Raw genomic sequence first — 20,000 nt, 5'->3', positions numbered from 1 at the left:
AGAAAAACTGTGGGGAAATTTTCCTCCGAGATTTTCACCCAAATTTCTGAGAGTTTTTGTACATATTTCAGGCTCAATGGACGCTATCACTCTGATTAGGGTGTTGCAGTAATTTGGGTATCTCCGTGTTTTGGGTACCCCCGTACCCAAATCCCTAGTTATCCCCAGGAGGGATACCCAAAACACTGAAAGCGTTAAATACCACAGACTGGGGCCAGTGAAATCATTCATAATTCAGCTGAAAAACCATTTATCTTCTTACGACGCTTTGTCTCAATAAATTAAAGCTTTGTTAATCTTGATATAAACAAGTAAATTTGCTGAAAATAGTCGCAATTTATAACAGACTGTCTTTTTATCTTCGTTCGATTTGGCTATACCCTGAATTAAAGAAACACGAACAAGCAAGCATATTGGAAAGGGATACCCATATCACTAGGGATTTGGGTATGTTAAATAGTGTTCAAAGGACTCAAAACTATTCAGTGGATAAAGTCGAGAAATTTTGATATTATAGGAGACAGGTAAAGAAGACACTTCTCCAAGTTTTGGTGGAGCTCTGTGCTCCACCAACATGGCGGCCGGAAAATAGTGCAAACATCTGGAACTTACTTTGGCTATCTAGGCGACTGATTATCTGAACTGAACCAACAAACATTTACACAAGCACTTTTCCTAACACTTTAACTCCTAAAGAGGCTAAAAATTACTAGATAACTGTATAGTTTTCCACAAACGCGTTTAGATCCCCTTATGCCTTAAGAGGATAAAAATTTTCGTGGCTCTTTAGTTTTGGATTTTGGAATTTTATGACGTCACATGAAAACGATTTGCCTTTCTTGTTTAAAATGGCGTGCATTTGAAGGGTTATCGATAGGCACCAAGCGCATGTTCACACAAAGATCTTTGACGCGTGAAACCGGTTTTGTATGTCGTTATAACTGCGGACTCGGATCAGACTAACCTGTTCCAGGCTCTCGGTCAGTGAGGACGATCGAAAAAAGAGGAGAGCGCGCCCTTTCCTTTTTAGTGCAGAATCTACTATTGGAATGGTTTTGGGGGCTGCCTACCGCTAAGGTACTAAGGCACTAATCCGCTCAGGTACTAAGGCACTAATCCGCTCAGGTACTAAGGCACTAATCCGCTCAGGTACTAAGGCACTAATCCGCTCAGGTGTAAACTTTAATGTTTGTTTAATTAATTAATTTCAATTAAGTAATTAGACAAGGAACCAAGAGACAAGGAAATGGTGGGAGTGACCTGGGAAAGGTACACATGTACCCTACGTAAAACGTGTCTTATCTACGTCAGTTAGGAGTAAACATCGCAAAGCTATATATTTGTTTCAAGTAACCCCTTGCTCTCCTTGTGGTACTATTGTCTTAAGAACAAAACCAATTTGCTCTAAACGCATGCGCAGATTAGTTAGCGTTCGTGTCTTCTGTACATTAGGAGGACGATACATTGCATACGGGATAACACACAAATGTTGAGTAGTTTTCCTTACGATAAAACCCAACATGTAAGAGGCATGCGTTCTAGCATCGTAAGTGTTATATACTATGTTTCCACGCGGTTTTTTATGTCGTGTAGGGTGCTGACCATTTAGCAAAAAAATCCGGAAATTTCGGTTGAAAGTCAAATGGAACAGTAATTTTCTGGAAAATCCGTTCGGAAATTGTGGACTACCCCCAGAGGTAGTCCTCTTTTTCCGTTCGGAACGGAACGGTGGAAATTTCCTCACCATTTGCTAAATTTTCCAGTTTCCAGTCTCTCATCAGCCGAAAACAATTACGAGAAATCGAATTGCAAATGGTAAGCGCCATCTCGTTCGGTTGGTTTGCTGATTTTGGAAAAACCCGTACCATTATTCAACGGTCATTCCAACCGGTTTATTCCGACAAATGGTAAGCACCCGTAATGTCAGGTACTAGGTAGTGCCACTTTTCCCTTTTTAGTGCAAAAGTTAAAGGTATCTTTTACAATAACCCACAGGTCGGTTCAACAAATATCATCTGCTGTTTTCAAACTACAATAGTATGCTTGTCAGGGTTTAAATAAAGAAGGGAAATGTGAAGTTTCTCCGCACTGGCGGCCTTTTTATTTCTCGCCTTAACTGCGTCTGTAAGAGAGACCAAAAAGTTCCCGAGTTAGTGGCTTTAATATTCTGCAAATTGTAAATTTGTGACAAAAAAAACCAGGAAAGTGCTCAGATATTGCTGCAGACTCCGTGGCACCTAACTGAAAGCGGAAATTAATTTAATCAGTCTTTGAGGAGACTCGTTCATCGATACAGGATATCGGCCAAGTAGCGCTGTTTACCTTCAATACTTCTCATTGAAACGCTCCCCAGTGGTATCAATCGATATTGTTGTGTATTAATTTTGAATTGTTTTATTGTTAACAACAAAGGTGGCAACAAAAAAAGAAAGTGGTATTCCGTGACTATCTGATAATTAAATTAGTTCTTGTTCATATGTGATAGGAAAATTTGCGTTTTGAGAAAAAACAAAATTGTTTCGCTTCCATTTCTTCATCAGATATTTAACTTTCCTTCATTTATCCCATAAAACAAGCTCATCTTCCGCGTCTTTTGGCGAAAACAAGAGTTTCATGTTACATTCCTTTGCGAGGAAAACAAAAGTGTCAAGTTACAAAGTTGGCGCGAAAAGCTAAATTGTCACGTTTGTTCGACGTATTTTATTGAATTTAAAATGAACGAAAATCATCGTAAAACACCAGAGTAAAATTCAAAAGCTGTCGTGACAAACAGTAATTGTACGTAATTTTCGGACCTTGAATGAAAATACAACCTTGAAACGTACTCACTGCAAAGGGGTAAAGCCCTAGCAGACTACCAAGGTAGATACAAACCGGAAGTGAACCGAGCAGGGGTGAGTACTTATGGGACTACCGTGCTAGAGCTATCAATTGCAGTCTGCACTATCTGAGATTTCTCACTAGTCGATTGTTAGTCCGGTTTGGAGAGGTGTGTGACAGTACATACCAGTATTTTGGGGTGTTTTAGAGTGCATTATTTTTAGTTTAATGGTGGCTAGTTATGAACGAGATAAGTCTTGAGTTCTAAAGCAGTTCAAGACTTAGTAGTGTGCAAATGGGACAAGGTATATTTATTTTAAGTTACAAAGGGTAACTTTTGTTTTTTACAAGGAGTAAACTCAATTAGAGGTCACGAATCGTCGCTTCTAGTTCTTAGGACATGTTTTAGAGGAGACGAGACTATTTAGATTTGAAACAGTTCTAACGTTTACAACAGTAAGTGCAGGTAACGATTGTTTTGCTCTTGTTGTATGCAAGTATATCGATTTTAGTTATAAAGGGTAATTTGACACTCTTGTTTTTCACAAGGGAGTAAATTCAGTTACAGATGACTAATCGTCACTACTTGTTCCCATGAAATGTTTGAACAAACAAAACGAGATATTATTATTTTTAGTTACACGTTTTTCACATGGGAGTAAATTCAATTAGAGCTGACAACTTATCGCCTGTTGTTCCCAGGATATTAAACAAAAAAGAAGCTAACATCTTTGGACAGTTTTTAAGTGTCTGTTCCAGCAGTTTAATGAATGGGTATTTTACGACATTCATTTCAGTGTGAGATCTTTGTATTTAAAGGTAAAAAAGTGTGAAAAATGTTGAAATGTTCTTTGAAGAATGCGTGGCGCCAAGTTAAACTACAAGTTAATTAAATCAGACTTAAACGTGTCAGAGCCGAGGTTCTTTCTCTTTCTTGCTATTTTTGGTAAAGTAGTGTTGTTGCGTTGTGTAAGAGATAAACTTATGACTCGTATAAAATGAGTAAAGTTCTCTCAACTTGAATATTTTTATGCAAAAATTCCTCATAGGGTTGGAAGGGCTATATGGTCAGTGAGCGAGGGAGTCATTCCTGTGCGCACGTCACACCAATCACAGTGTGGGTTGTATCAAATAACGAATCAAATTGCGTGTTAAAAAATAGGATGGTATCTGGAGACGTATCAAATTACTGAAGTTTGCTCAGTAAAACATTTTGCATGTTGTCGAGTTAGGTTTATTGAGGGAGAATTATATATGAAAAGTACTTTGTGTGACGCTCAGCTGCTTACAACGCACACGCTGTCAGCAAAATGCCCAACACTAAATTGTGATTTGAGCGTTCGTTTTGGACGGGCTTGTTTTGCTGACCAAAGTGAAAATTGTAGAAAGTACTCATCTGTGTTATCATGAAGTTATCTCTGTGGTTATTACAAATTGTTGCAGAAATGGAAATGCTGTTGTTCAAACTGAGTACGTGTGCGATGAGTTATCAACAAAGATTTGAAGCGTTAGTTTATTGAAATTTAGAGAAAAGGCAGTGTTTTCTTAAATGTGAAACAAGTGAGGGATTGTGCGCAAAAGCTAGGGATTTCAAGCTCATATGTTTGATCGGTTACCAAAATTATTCGGAGGGAACAAGATGCTCTGCAAATGAGTTAAAAGGTGTAAGATCGAGATATTGTATTTTCGTGTGTAGCGGAGGATGCAAAAGGATGACTGAAAGACTTAAGCTTAGATGTCGAGAACGTTCAAGAATTTGTTCCACAGTTAAGATTGCCATACAGAAAAATAGAGATAAGACGCTTATTTAATTAATATATACACGGCACGAAAAATCGCCTTTACCGCGCGTCAAATGTGTGGTTAAAGGTTTTGTAAAAGCCTCCTTTGTACGCTTTTGACGATCTGTGACGCGAATCAAAGATCATCTTTGAATAAACCTTTACCACCAAAATCAAAGGCGTGAAAGGCCGTGTTTACTCACCTGTGAACGCATTTGTTTTTAGGGTTAAAGGTGATCCTTTGATACGCCTTTACGCATTGTCAAAGGTGGGTCAAACGTGTAATCAAATTTGTCTGCGATTCAAGTCAAAGGTTTGCTAAAGACGTGGTCGAAGATGGCTGTGACGCAGGCCAAAGGTTTGTCAAAGGTGCTCCGCGCGTTCCGCGCTCGCGCGACTCGCCCGAACTTCTCGCTCGCGCTCCTCTTTCGCGATTCGCGACCGTTGATCACGTTTCGCGCGATCCACATCTTATACGGATTTTTCTGCTTGCTACACTAGCGTATGCGGTGCTATCACCGCATACGAAGGATGCAATCATATCCGTACTCTTGTTTTATGTCTGACAAGTTTTGAAGATTATATCAGCTTTAATAAGGTTATTTTGTACCAAAACTCTTGACAAATGTTAACGGAAAAGCGGCCCGGAAAGATCATTTCACCTGATTTTAGGAAATTAAATATACTCAACTTAATTCATCTCAGTTTTAATTTTTTTTTTCCCGTTTTTGAGTTATTTTTTTGTAAAAAAAATACCTATTAGTCGGCACGTCGGGTATGTTATGGACGGGTTAATGGGTGAGTGAGTGAGTGAGTGAGAGATGTATGTATGTCACACCAATCAGATTGGATCTACTATAAATAGCCAATCAAATTTCTTGTTGTAAAGGTAAATGGTATGTGAGAAGATTTGATCCCGATAGAGTTGAGAACGGCCATACTTATTCTTCTATAAAAGAGGAGGAAGTATTCATATATTGGGTTTACTTTGACGTTTTCTGTGGGTTAGGCTGGGGATTTTAGTTATGAACGAGATGAGCCTTGAGGTTTGAAACAGTTCGTGAGTTAGTAGTATGCAAATAGACAGGATGTTTTCATTTTTAGTTACAAAGGTAACTTGATACTTTTGTTTTTCACAATGAGTAAATTCAATTAGAGGTCACGAATCGTCACTTCTAGTTCTTAGGACATGTTTTAGAGGAGACGAAACTATTTAGATTTGAAACAGTTCTAATGTTTACAATAGTAAGTTCAGGTAACGATTGTTTTGTTCTTGCTGCATGCAAATATAACGAGATATATTTATTTTTTACAAAGTGTAATTTGACACTCTTGTTTTTCACAAGGGAGTGAATTCAATTAAAGCTGACGAATCGTCACCACTCTTTCCCACGAGATGTTTGCTATCTTTAGTAACAAATGGCAACTTAACACTTGTTTTTTATATGGGAGTAAATTCAATTAGAGCTGACAAGTTATCAGCTATTGTTTCCAGGATATCAAACAAAAAAGAAGCTTTCATTTCTGCACGGTTTTTACGTCTCTGCAGTAGCAGTTTAATAGTTTTATTTGATGACATTCATTTCGGTCCGATATTTTTAAATGTAAAAAGTATGAAAACTGTTCAAATGTTCTTTGAAGACTGTGTGGCACCAAGTTAAAGCGCAATTTAATTAAATCAGACTTTCAACGTGCCAGGAGAGGTTTCTTTTCTCTTTCTTTCTATTTTCGGTGAAGTTGTGTTGTGTTTTGCAAAAAGGGTAAACTTATTGCTCGTATAAAATGCGGAAAAGTCTCTTAATTAACTTGAGTATTTTTGAGCAAAAATTCCTCTTGAGGGTTGGAGGGGCTATGTGATCGGTGAGTGAGGGAGTTATGCATGTGCGCGTGTCACACCAATCACAGTGCGGGTTGTATCAAAGAACGAACCAAATTGCCTGTTAGAAAATAAGATGGTATCTAGATTAAACTGGAGACGTGTCAGATTACTGTAGTTTATTCAGTCAAACATTTTATGGCTTACCATTTAGCTATCTTACCATGACCGATGTAGCATTGCATGTACATCATAAATTCCGTTTCTTTCTTGCTGTACATCGCAACCAAAAAACTTGTCAAATTAACCAAATCATTACTGTAAACAGCTCCATGAATGCTCCTATCTCCGATACTTCACACAAAAAAATAACTCTTGCACGCCTTGCGTGCCTATGTTTATCAAGAGTAAATACCTTCAAGTACCTTACATAAATGTTTTAGGCTCCACGTTACAGGCTTGGTTTCAAACTACACGTAATGCGACTGATCATGAGGAAAACATTGTTCTATCTACCGTGAAAACAACAGTCAACAAATCTTCCATGGTATAAAGCGCATTTATCTAACACTGAAGTACTATGGCTAAATTCTCAGTTCCTTAAATTTACTAGACCAGACTAGACAATAGAGAGGATAACCGCAAAATTTCGGGAAAGATATGGCAAGCTTTTCACAAAAGTCAACTAGTGTAAAAGCGTCCTTTCCAGATGGCACGTACAGTCCGTTGCATGGAACTCCTAATATTTGGCAATTCTCCTTTTCTGCTGCTTGCACTTGCTAATTCTTGCATTATAAGTGGAATGGAATACAGTGTTTTCCACTTCTTTCTCATCAAAGTGGTTAAACTGCCTTTTGGGGTTCAATGCCAACTGAATCCCCATGCTTTCTAGGGAAGACACATTTTGACAAAGTCTAAGGCGTTGACGAAATTAATCAATGCATCTTCACTGGATAAGTCCATCCTGCCAACCATTGCTTGTCCGCATTTGCCTAAACAGAAGCAAACAGACAAAAACGTTGGAAATGAATATTAAGGGTGAATCTTGGCATTCTATTCCTCAAAGGTAACCCATGGTTTTTGCTAATATCACATTAATAAAACGTGACCAATCAGATCATTACTCCTCCTCCGAATAGTTTGTGCTTCTGTCAACAGCAAATATGTATTTAATTTTACCGCAGATTTGGAATTTTAATCTTAAACTCAGTCCACTAACAAAAGAACGGTGAAAATAGTCTTGTCCGTAGTCCATAGACATATTTTCGCTCACGTGGTCACGTCTAAACGCATCACGTGACCGAATTGCCCCAGGTAAAACTGGGCAAATTATGAGTAATATTCCTCATTTTCAAAAGATCCAGTGTGTTGCATAGTATACTTGACTAAGGATAATTAACACAATAGCTCCATATTTTGACTTAAAAAATATGTAAGGATATATGTCTTTGACATTATGTGCTCCTCAAAGCTCACAGTTTTCCTTGAGCTTTGCTCTAAGAAAACTGTTTGCTAATCTGGGAACTGGTACTGTCTGTGGACAAATATTTTCATCAGAGTGCATAACACTTTTCAGAGAAACGCATGAGTCAAGAGTAGAAGAGGGAACTCAATTGGTAGCCTTTTTTTGTATTTCTCTCCATTCTACTTAGAGATTTGGTCACACAGGTATGTCATTAAGAGCCAGTTTAAAAAGCTAATTTCACCGGCTGAACAAGGGCTTATCCCCAGCTAGAATTTCATAAGAGAACAAAGACTTGGGGTCATTTTAAAAGTGCACAGCTTGGCACAAATAAACAAAAAACCTAAAGCCAATTTACCAGTCCATCTGTCTGCCTGCCTCTTACAGACATCTCACAACAAAGATCTTTTATGGTTGCAAAATAGCAATCTAAAAAACCAACAAATGTGACATAAACTGTGACAAGAAATGAGGAATACACACACCTTTGGGAATATTGCTGTTCCTGTGTTCCACAGATCTCTTCGTGATCAGTAGTGTTATCTTTTTCCTTATTTTCCCTGTAGAAAAGGAGCATATAAACATATCAAAATAATTGCACATTTGATTAGTAAACAGTTAGCAACTACTTGTACACTTTTTTTCCACTGAAAAAAATTCCTGAAATTAAATAATTTAACATGAGACATGCCTGCATGGGATCGCATAGCTGTTGCCTTCATTGAAACAAAAATCCAGGGCAAGATGATGAATACAACCACTATGATTCCCAGCAGCCGCATCTCATAGAGGGAAATGGCCATTATCCTGACAAATTTGCCAACAAAATTTTAAATTGAGTAAAGCAAATAAAGGTCTTTGTCAATTTACTTTTACTAAGTTATTATCAAATCCTCTACGCCTTAAATTCTCTACTGATCCCATGAATAGTTATGAATTAATCATATTATTAATTTTGCTTGAAAAAATTTGGTTTGGAAACCTAATGGCCAAACCAAAACAGTTGATATCGCAGACAACCACTCAAAATTTAGATTCAAAACTCAGCTTTTACCAATCAAAAACCAACATTTCCTGAGACTGGGTTGCAACATTCTGCAACTTTGATTCATTTACCAAAAAGATTCCCATCCCTTGCATGTTTTCAATAACATTTTAATTTCTTAATTTTCGTCCAGGTGAGCCAGTTGATGTATTTGTCCCATAAGAAAGACAACATTTCCTCACTCAATGTCCTTAAATGAACCAAAAAGAAACAACTTTTTTCCACAGAGTGATGAGACTATTATAAAAATGATCAATTAAAATAATATTAATAAATTATAGCCAGGTTTTTTAACTCTACCGGTATTTATATACTTTCTTTGCTGGAAAAAGATATAAAAAGTTGGGACTGAAGAAGTTATAAGATGGTCTATGCTACAAAATATAGAAATAACAAATGAATATTCCAGCCTTTTGCTTACCAAAATGTTGTGATGTTTTCACACTTTGGAGCACTGCATGATTAAACTGCATCTGAGTTGACTATGAACTACAGAGTTTTATATTGTATCCTCTCCCAATTTATTCTGTTAATATCTTCAGTTCTCCTAGAATGATTAGCTGAAGGATAAAAACAACATTCATAAGCAAATTTCCACTAGTCAGTTTTTAATTGGCATTTAATTGTCTACTGCTCAAAAGAGCAAGACATGAAACTCTAAAACTATTGGTACTGTCCAGAGAGGTCACATAATAATATTATAATGAGGTCAGCTATTTAATTTGCAACTAATGGCAAGTTTGCTTTTTATCAAACATTGTAATAATTTCACCCACTAAAGATAAGCTGAATTATGTGTAATAAAGACGTCCATGGTCGAGTGTCGATCGATACCCTTGATCGATACTCTCAATCGACACTCGATCAACACCTGATCGATACTCAATCAACACTCCATCGACACTCAATCTACATTTCTATTACTCAGTTTTGCAAATGTCACAGGGTAGGTGCATTTGATCACCTGGTATGACACCATTCTTAGCCCAGAAGACAGTTCAAAATGTCAAATGCCTGGCAGGTTTGGGGGGGGGGGGGGGTTGGCCAGGAGATAGTGCAGTTCCAAATGACTGATCCATAAGCCTGATACAACAAATATCAAAACATATTTTGCTATGATTGCTACTGATCTCGCAATCTGATTGTCATCACACTAGTCAAAATTTGTTGTGGACTCACTCGGCTGTGTTTCATGAGTCCACAACATTTTGACCACTATGATGATGCGTATCATTGTCAATAAGAGTACAGACCACGCTAAACCACATTCGATTTGTTAAATTCACACCAGTGAAGTCATTTATCAACATCAGTGAACAAACATAATTTCAACTGTGGCAACAAACAGAGCTTTTTTCAATAGAATGGTAACCAGAGACAAAAGCAGAAACTAATCCATAGATTAAATTTCCTGAGTCAACCACTCTTTCAATGGTATAACAAGAAGATCTTTTAGATCTTATAACCGCGCTTTTAAAATTTAACTGTTTGCTTAGCACTACCGTCGGAACGTAGTGCACATTTCAAAGCAGTCGTTGATGATTCTTTTCTTACTGTAGACATCACATCACTTGATCAACACAAACTGTATTATTGCACCATCAGTAGTAGCCGTTGACAAATCACCGATGACGTAATGGTCCTAATCTAGAACTTTCTTCGGGATATGTATGGGCATGAACGATATGAACCACACGATAATAACACTATTAACAACAGCTTTCTTTCTTTAAAGACATGATTAAATTTGATTGGTGTTTTCCACGAGTAAAGGGCTAGCAAAGTAGTCACACAAGTCATGTAATTTAATAATGAAACTCTATCCCGACCGATGTATCGATTTTGGTCACTCCAGTGGCTACAGATTGAAAACGTGACAGAAAATTGGCGTTACTTTCGATTCTCACCAAATTTGGACAGTGGGAAGATCTCATCATTAGCCAATTACAGGCCATTGTTCAGCTCTTTTCGTCATATCCCCCCCCCCCACAGGAGAATTTTGTCAAGTTAGCTAATTTAGTATGCAAGCCACCGTAATGGCGGTCACCGTCGACGAAATGTTTATTTGCTCAAAATTGGGGCCAAATCTTTCGGAGATTGAAGTCAGGACATTTGTAAGGATATAGAAAGTAATTTGGGACCGGTTGCTGGCTTGTAAGGCTGAATTTATCCAGAAGTAAGCTGTATTTTCGTTTTCGTGCCGAAAGCCATGCGATGAAATATTATCGGTTTGTTCTGCTGTCTTGTTCTGTTTTTCCCTTGGTCTTTTTTGTAGCCCGGCGAGGCCAGTCTTTCGTCTAAATCAGTTGAAAAAAGTTCTAAAAAGATGTTCCCATTCAAGTTTAAGCTCTCAGGCGATAATTCTGGAGTTTTTTGGCCGAAACGTCGGCTTTGTTATGTTCGTGTTTTTCGGTTGCTATGGGCGACCGTTGCTTCCTTTGTTAGGTCAAGTCTGGGGAGTGAGGTCACATAAAAATTCTAATTAATTCTGGTTTTGTTCGATTTCGCTGAAATTTTAACACGATAAAGCTGGATTGTTAAGGAATAGATTTACCTTCTGCCGATGTGTGGTAGCTATTAACGCTGAAGTGTTATATCGCTTTGAAGTCAGGGTTTTGAAGAGATTTTTTTGCAACGTGTGGGTTCGGCGTGATTTTGAAATCGGAGGTTTCGGTTGACCCCGAAGGAAAAAATATCCGGAAAAGGTCATTTCATCGACGATTCAAAGAAATATAAATATGTATATGTTCCGAGCTAAATTTCTGCTGAAAAAATATAATTTTTGACGAACGCTGGGTTTTTAATTTTTTTCCCGCGAAAGTCAGTATCGGAGATGAGATTTATTAATGTTTCAACAGCTTTTGGCGAGTAAACATCACAGGTTGCGTGACTCAAAATTTGGCCGAGCGGAAGCTTGGGTCTGGTCGCAGACAAATCTGCGAAAAAAAAAAAACCACGGGTAAACCATGAACCGCGCTCGGCCCATGGCCGCGCGGTTAAAAAAAAAAAAAACCACGGGTAAACCATGAACCGCGCTCGGCCCATGGCCGCGCGGTTAAATTAATATAATAATTAAGTCAGGTGGAGATGGTTTGTCATGCACGGCTGACTGAGTTTTTCCTTCAATGCAAATTTCCTTTTCATTTACATGAGCTTTCTTTCAAGGGAATTGTTTAAGCTCAGAAATTACCAGAGGCATTGTGCACAACAATTTATACGAAGATGGAGTTAAGTTTAAGCTTAATTATAAAGTTACATTTATTTCAAGCACTGATCATGCTAAAATCTATGCAGTGACAGACACTTCAATTGAATGCACAAGACTTGACTGAGTAAGGAAAAAATATTATCTTTGTCAACTTTTGTAAATAAGTATATGTGAATTGAAAATAAAGTCTTGTCTTTTCTTAACGAAGAACTTTGCCGATCAACCGAGATTCGACCAAAATGTTTTCGCCGAGGATCTGTCCTGCTATGAATATACGCAATTCATAGCTCTTTATTCCTTTATGTAGCCATTGCTGCGTTTAATTTACTTTTTCCACTCCGTTATTCTCTGACCATTGAAAACAAATGAACGAAATTCAAAGACTTACCTTTCCTGGTCCAAAACACAATGAAAATTTCCCCAGAGCCGCCATAATGAAGCCAAATAAAGAAAAATGTCTGCTTTCCTCACAGCCGACTTCGTTGACCTTTAGTCTCTCTCTGATTGGCCAGAAAAATGCGGGAAGCCGCTGGCAACCGCGTTTTTCCCGCTGTTTTCGAGCGGTTTTCTTGTGCCACCTCCAGGTCAAGTGAAAACTTTTTTATTAAAAAAATACACATTGGCAAGAAAGCAAGCTTTCATTCAATCGTTAAAACAGACAAAATACGATAACGCAGGCTATTAGGGCGTTAAAAGAGGAGTCGCAGGATATGGCCATATTTGACCTCGCCTTTGACATGACATGACGTAGGATCAAAATTGGACAAAGCCATGGCGCCTTTGAACGCCTGTGACATAAGAGATCAAAGGTATGCAAAGCCGTGGTGTCTTTGAACGCCTTTGACATAAGAGATCAAAGGTATGCAAAGCCGTGGTGTCTTTGAACGCCTTTGACATAAGAGATCAAAGGTATGCAAAGCCGTGGTGTCTTTGAACGCCTTTGACATAAGAGATCAAAGGTATGCAAAGCCGTGGTGTCTTTGAACGCCTTTAACGCGCGTCAAAACTTAAGTCAAAGTTATTGACATGTTTGACCTCACCTTTGACAGGGATCAAATGTATAGCAAATCCATAAGATATTTGATTCCTCCTTTGACGTGGGTCAAAGGTGGAGTCAAAGTTAACATCACATTTGCCCTCTTCTTTGTCATGGATCAAATGTATCGGCAAAGCCGTGACAGTTTTGACACACATTTGACTCACGTCAAAGTTTGGATCAAAGCTATGATCATATTTGACCTCGACTTTGATCAGGATCAAATTTAGAGTAAATTTTTCGTGCCATTAGAGCACTAGGGGATGTTCCAAGATCGTCTATACTTTTACAAGTTCAGACAAAGTAGTATTCGAAAAGAGCACTTATTTATTTATTTATTTATTATTTATTTATTTATTTTATATAAATATAGATGTGGCCCGCCTAGATTAGCCCAGGCTACCCGCGGGTTCGCGCTATTACTATTATCAAGCATTTTTTTTAACTTAATTTGTATATCTATTTCTGTAAAAATTGTAAATATGCGAGTCATGATAAAAAAGTTGTACTTGTGTTTATAAGTATTTCGTTGGGATATCAGTTAAACAGGAGAAAAAGAAGGAAAAGAGTCGTTCTCAAGAATCGTTGTGAAGTATTTAGGGATAACAATCATCAAAGTTTGTGCAAGAATATTAAACTCTATGAAAACATTGAATGGAATGCGGGATCAGTATACGTGAATGAGTTACCCTCATCATAACTGTTAAGAGTCAACCGAGTGGAGCTACCTCCAGGGGCTTTTAAGTCACCAAAAAACAACTCTTGCACGCCTTGCGTGCCTATGTTTTTTTTTATCAGACCCCGCTCGTCCCGTGCCCGGTTTTACGATCGTCCCCACTGACCGAGAGCCTGGAACAGGCTAGGATCAGACAGTCTGTTATGAATTGTGACTATTTTCAGAGACGTATTGTGTTTATATCAAGCTAAAGAACGCTTTAATTTATTGAGACAAAGCTTCGTAAGAAGATAAATGGGTTTTGAGCAGAATTGAGGATGATTTCACTTGCCCCAGGTTTACGCTTTCAGTGTTTTGGGTACCCATTTTGGGTACGGGGCTACCCAAAACACGGGGATACCAAAATCACCGTGACAAGGGTATCATTGGAAAGATCTTTTCCTCCTGCAGAACTTGAGTACAAGCGAATATATGGAAGATCCTTTATTCGAACTGCGGAGAAACATATGAAGACATCGCAGTTATACGCACAACTTAAAGCAGTTGTAAAATCAGTAAAGCCTGAAAAAAATTCAAGCCTGACCGGGATTCGAACCCATGACCTCTGCAATACCGGATACCCGTTTAGGCCTGATTTTTTTTCTTCAGGCTTTAATTTGTCTTAATTTCACAACTTCTTAAGTTGTGTGTATAACTGCGATGATCAATCATGTCCTCAGAACTTGAGTATTTCGGTCGAAGGCAATGACGTCAGAAGTGGAACAAAGGCCAACGCTCGTCACGCCTGGTTAAGGCCAGCACAGGTGTCAGTGGGCTACCGTAAATGATCTAATAAAGGCCGGGGGCGTTTATTAAATTTCAAGGGTCCAAGGGGGGGGGGGGAGCGTTTAAAAGATAAGAGGCGTTTAAAAGAGAGAGGCATTTATTTTAATAACTGTAACATGGTAACCTAAATACGGTATTATAATAATCTAAATGACAGAGCTTTAGCAGACTATCAAGTCCGTCCGCTGATAAGTGTAAACCGTCTACAAATCCATAACGGTATATGGTACATACAAAGTGGCGAAAGTGGCGGAAAAGGGTACTGGTAGTTCTTATAGCTCAATGTTAACATCCGAGTCCTCGTCGACCACCATGGTATTTTCATCGCCGGCCTCTTCTATGTCTGAGTTAGTTATTGCTTGAAATGGGTCTGGAAGAGTGGGCTCATCAAGCACGGAAAGTTGTGCCCTCAACTGCTCTGCTCCTGCTTCGCATGGTTGGCCTTTCTTGAAACAATGGATCTCTGAATCTTGAGAGCCATCAACGGCTAGATTTAATGCACAGGACTTAAATGATTTTGTAATTACCTCAGTGGGAAGCCGTGCCCAGGTGGTCAACACCCATTCTACAATGGTCTTTCTCGGTGGCGGTCGCATGTTTCCCGCCTCTGTAAATTCTTGGACACCACTAGCCATCCACGCATCATACTGTTCAGATACTAATGCTTTGAAAGGCTTGTTCCAGCTTACGTCTGGTGCTTGGACGTATTTCGTGCAACCGTTAGGAACTATGACTTGATCGACATTGATTTGGTGAGGCGCTTCTTTAACAATCTGCATCATATGACACTCATAAGAGCCCCACGCTAGTAAGCGTCTGTTGAAAGAAAATGCTCCCAAGACGCTTTTAACCCAGTTCAGAGTCAACTCTTCCTTCATCCAGGGATTGGACGATGTTGTTACAACGCATTTATGCCTGAAATCTTCATTTAGTTTCCTTGTTTCGCGCTTGGCTGCACGAAATACAATGAATGGTTTCAGTTTTGTACCGTCAGCTCGTGCAGATAAACATACGGTAACCATGACTTTTTCATGCCCAGTGGTCTTTAGGTTGATGGATGAGGCTCCCACCCTGTCAACAGTAGTGTTTGAGACCATATCATCCCACACAGGGGTTTCATCCATAGCTATGATACAGAAGGCTGATACTCGTGTCGTTGAGAAAGTCTCCGAACCTGAAGGATATAAGATAGCAATTTGTCGATCAGGCGATGAGGGTCTTGCTGCGCAGTAGTCGTCTTTCTTCTCAGCGAAAGCCCATGCCGGAGCATAAACTTTTGAAGCCAGCCTTCAGTGCCTTTAAACATATCTTGTTCGCCTTCTGGGCACCTTTCATCATACGAGTGTTTTGCCTTGACCATAATGAGTTTTCGGGAAACTCTTAGCCCGTTAGCTCTTCTTCCATAAATCCATTCAAGGATTATGTCGTCAAGATCACTATCCACAGCCCTTCGCCCCCCTCCATCTAGCTTTTTTCTTCCCTGGCCTTTGTGCTTTTCTTTCAGTTCTGCGATCGACTGTTTATTCTTACGCCATTCGCGGATGCGCTTCACGTCCACCTTGTATTTTTTCGCTGCTGCGTTTTTAGATACCCTTTCTGCATATTCTATTGCCTTGAGTTTGAAGCGGCGTCGACAAAATCTGGATCGGACCGGATCACGGATCGGATCACGGGCCGGATCACGGATCGGATCACGGATTGGATCAAGGAAAAAAAATTCAAAATTCAAGATTCAAAATTCAAAATTTTGTTGAGCAAATTACACTAGAGTGACTACTGTGAGCAGAAAGTTTTATTTAATTCAGGTGTGATATTCCTCTATTCTTTTATAATATCAAGCCAACTGGGAACTGGTCACAGATGAATTTTTTTCAGGCTGTTGGGTTTTGATTGCGATGATCAATCATGTCTTCATATCTTTCTCCGCAGTTCAACTATATGATATTTCGTATATTCACTTGCACTCTTCACTATCTACGGGTATATTACGAACTCACAATGTGACCAGTTGCGCCCAGTTGGCTTAATAGCTCAGTTGGTAGAGCACTGCACCGGTATTGCAGAGGTCGTGGGTTCGAATCCCGTTCAGGCCTGAATTTTTTTCAGGCTTTAATTTTACAACTGCTCAAGTTGTGTGTATAATTGCGATGATCAATTATGTCTTCATATCTTTCTCCGCAGTTCAGATAAATGATATTTCGTATATCCACTTGCATCAAAGGTAAACTGTCATAAAACGAGTCAGCATGGTAATGATAGGACGAACGTATGAATAGAAACACAAAAACTAGAAACACTAAAAATTAAACACCTGATGATTTCAAACAATTTCCGTTTTAATTTGAGACAAGTCTATACTTTTACAAGATGTGAGTTTGGAATACGATATTTCGCACTGGAATAAAACGAAACAAACCATTTGTATTTCAAGGAAATATAGCTGTTTTACAAAAAATTATAGGAATAGCATCGATAGTGTGAACGATAACGCAACCCCAGAATAAACAACATTTTAGGAGTTACGTCACGATTTTTAGAGTCATTTTTAGGGTCGTAAAGAGTTGCCTTTAAATAGAATAAAACCTTAAAATGATCGTGTTCTAGGATAGAAAACACTTAAGAGTCAAGAACACTATCAAAACGGAATGAGGATCGTTAAGGATGGCAAAGATTAACGAGGACTGCAAATGACAAACTTGAAAAACTAGGTTAGTTTTTTGAAGGTGCGCAAATCGTGACGTAGCTGCTTTAAAGCAAGTCATGTCCTTAAGCTTTCGTACGTAAGTTTTCTCATTAACTGTAACGCCAACTGTAACGCTCACATCTGACACGAAAATGTAGCCGAGAATTAGCCACTGATACTAGCAACAATTTCAAAAACGAGAATGGGAGGTTCACGCAAGCTTCGAGCCAACTAGTATTAAAATATAGCTACATCTGCCTGTTCATTACAATTTAAATTCGTCGTAAATTAGGCGCTTACGTGGCTTTTTAAATGACCTCGTCATTCTCTGTAATTAACATGTCATTGCGTTAAATTCGGGATTCTTATTTTCATTTAACACATTTTAGTTTTCCACTTTTATTTTTTATTTATTATTACCTTATAAACGATTTGATTTTTTTGGGATTTTTTTTCTTTAAAACTTTGTTGTTGTTTTTTTTTCTGTGATTCGGTCCGTGATCCGATCCGTGATCCGGTCCGGTCCGATCCAGATTTTGTTGACGCCGAGTTTGAAGGAAATGTCGTAGTTTCGCCTTTTCTCACCTTTGTGCGATATAGCTGCATCGTGCGAGCTGGACATTGCAACCAAAGATACGTACTGAAGCTCTAGGAACTTCTATGTGATTTACCGCATTTTCTCAATTAAACGCCGGCCTCGTATAAACGCCGGGTCCACGAGGCCAATTTTGAAATAAACGCCGGGGGCGTTTAATCGAGGCCCCGGCGTTTGTTCGAGGCCCCGGCGTTTATTTGCGTTCGAACCAACAATTTGATTTTTCCCTTATTAAATAGCATTACTGCGACATACTATTACGCTATGGTGTTTTGATAATCTTAATAAACGTTCAAAAGGAAAAGTCCGGCTTAACATAACAAGAATAGTAGTTGTGCAACAAAATAAAACAAAATGTTGGTGTTCGTGTTGTCATTAAGTCTTATTACTGATGACGCACTTTCTTTCGTATGTTATAGTGCTCACTGTCACTAAAATCGCGAGGATCCCTCCAGCGTTTGTTTATGAGCTGTTTCAATCTTGTCATAAGTTGTCCTTTCTGAGAGGAAATCGCACACTGAATAGAAATAGGGACTTCAAGGCCGCCTTGTTCCAAGTTGCTAGCTCGGTAGGTTTCCTGTCTCACTTTAGCCGAATTTTCCCTCCATGTTTTACAAAGAAGCAAAGAGCGGAAGAGAGTTCGATTGGGATGTGTCCGACATTTATATTCTCATTATCAGGGTCATGCACACGGTAAACAGCCATCGCACACGGATCGTACTTGTTGTTTTCTTCATGACTTACAATAAGACCTTCGCCGATCGCAATATCTTTCCAGAAGTTAACGAGTTTGTTGTTTATGACAATTAAGGTACATTAAAAATCGTAAATGGGGACGCTTAACTGATAGTATCGAGGAGAACGATGGCGACATTGCCGTTTATACGGAACTTAAAACTTTGTATCCATACTTGCTCCTATTTATTTTACATATTTTTGTTCTGTTCAGTGCCACATGTCCTGATTGTAACATACATGTGCTGTTTATAATGCTGTATCTTTTAGCAATAATCATCCTCTAAGACTCAGGGACAGTCAGTACCGAATGGAAAAGTCATTTCGTGTTGATAAACTGCCCTAGGTTTCGGAGGATGGGTGAATAAATCAATCTGAAAAAAATGACAGAATATTGCACTTCATAAATAAACGCCGGGCCCCGATTAAACGCCGGCTTTAAATAAACGCCGGGTCCACGAGGCCAATTTTGAAATAAACGCCGGGGGCGTTTAATTGAGAAAATACGGTACTTCTATTACATAACAACCAAGACCGTCCAAAGGTCAGTCGTATCAGATTTCACGTGTGGTGGCCCGACATCACGTGTGCTCAGTGCATTCGTAATAGATATACCGTACAGCTCCATTTCACATCATACTTTGCACTGGGATTCCACAGGTTATTGTGGTATTATGGCCAGAACAGATTGGAATTTCAGTGTTTCTATGTCATATCAAATGAAATTCAAGGCCGCAATACGTGGACATCATGTTTACAAGGCAACCTGGTCCCCAGTGATGAACGAAGTACTAATTTGCAAGAAAGACAACCGCGAGGAAGCTCAAGAATATGACTCGAATGCAGTTGGGGTTTACAAGGATATAGCCGAGCGGGACGATTTGGAATTATAACATAACTAAAGCAAAGCGCGCGCTCTGATTGGTTAATTTAGCGTCTACTATTTGCCCATGGGTGTACGCTGCTGACGTGTGTGCTAACGTTTACAAAGCAAATCCTTTGACAGACATTGTTTCCAAAGTAATGGCCGACGTTCTTTTGCCAGAAATGCGAAACTGTCTTCACAGTTGTCTGAAGATGAAACTTTATCGAGTTACTGGTGTGCAGTCGGTTGTCATGAATGAATTTTCGCGCGCTTGTTTTCTCTTGTCATGTAGGACTACACGAACATTTTTTTGTGATGTAGCTCAATAAAAGGACTTCTGTTGTTCCAATGTGTCAATGTTATGTTATAAAACAAATGGTAAACGCCATAGCGAGCACTATTGAGTTATGGATGCACTTGGGAGGTTTGCTAAGCACTCAAGAAGCTAGAGTC

At 38.9% G+C, this 20,000-nt stretch overlaps 1 protein-coding gene and 1 pseudogene across 2 annotated transcripts in view; both read right to left on the bottom strand.

Annotated features, from left to right (window-relative positions):
- LOC145484910 (uncharacterized) overlaps positions 1–20,000 on the bottom strand; it is a 437,829-nt pseudogene that overhangs the window by 349,455 nt on the left and 68,374 nt on the right. The gene's annotated exons all lie outside the window — the stretch shown is intronic.
- LOC145484915 (synaptotagmin-16-like) overlaps positions 18,381–20,000 on the bottom strand; it is a 51,671-nt gene continuing 50,051 nt past the window's right edge. Inside the window, exon 4 of the transcript XR_014049107.1 lies at positions 18,381–19,992. The gene's annotated coding sequence lies outside the window, so the exon portion shown is untranslated. The remainder of the gene's footprint in view (positions 19,993–20,000) is intronic.

The sequence above is a fragment of the Orbicella franksi genome, chromosome 4 (assembly GCF_964199315.1).
Source record: "Orbicella franksi chromosome 4, jaOrbFran1.1, whole genome shotgun sequence".
Lineage (NCBI taxonomy): Eukaryota > Metazoa > Cnidaria > Anthozoa > Scleractinia > Merulinidae > Orbicella > Orbicella franksi.
This window is presented reverse-complemented; position numbering and strand designations above follow the sequence as displayed.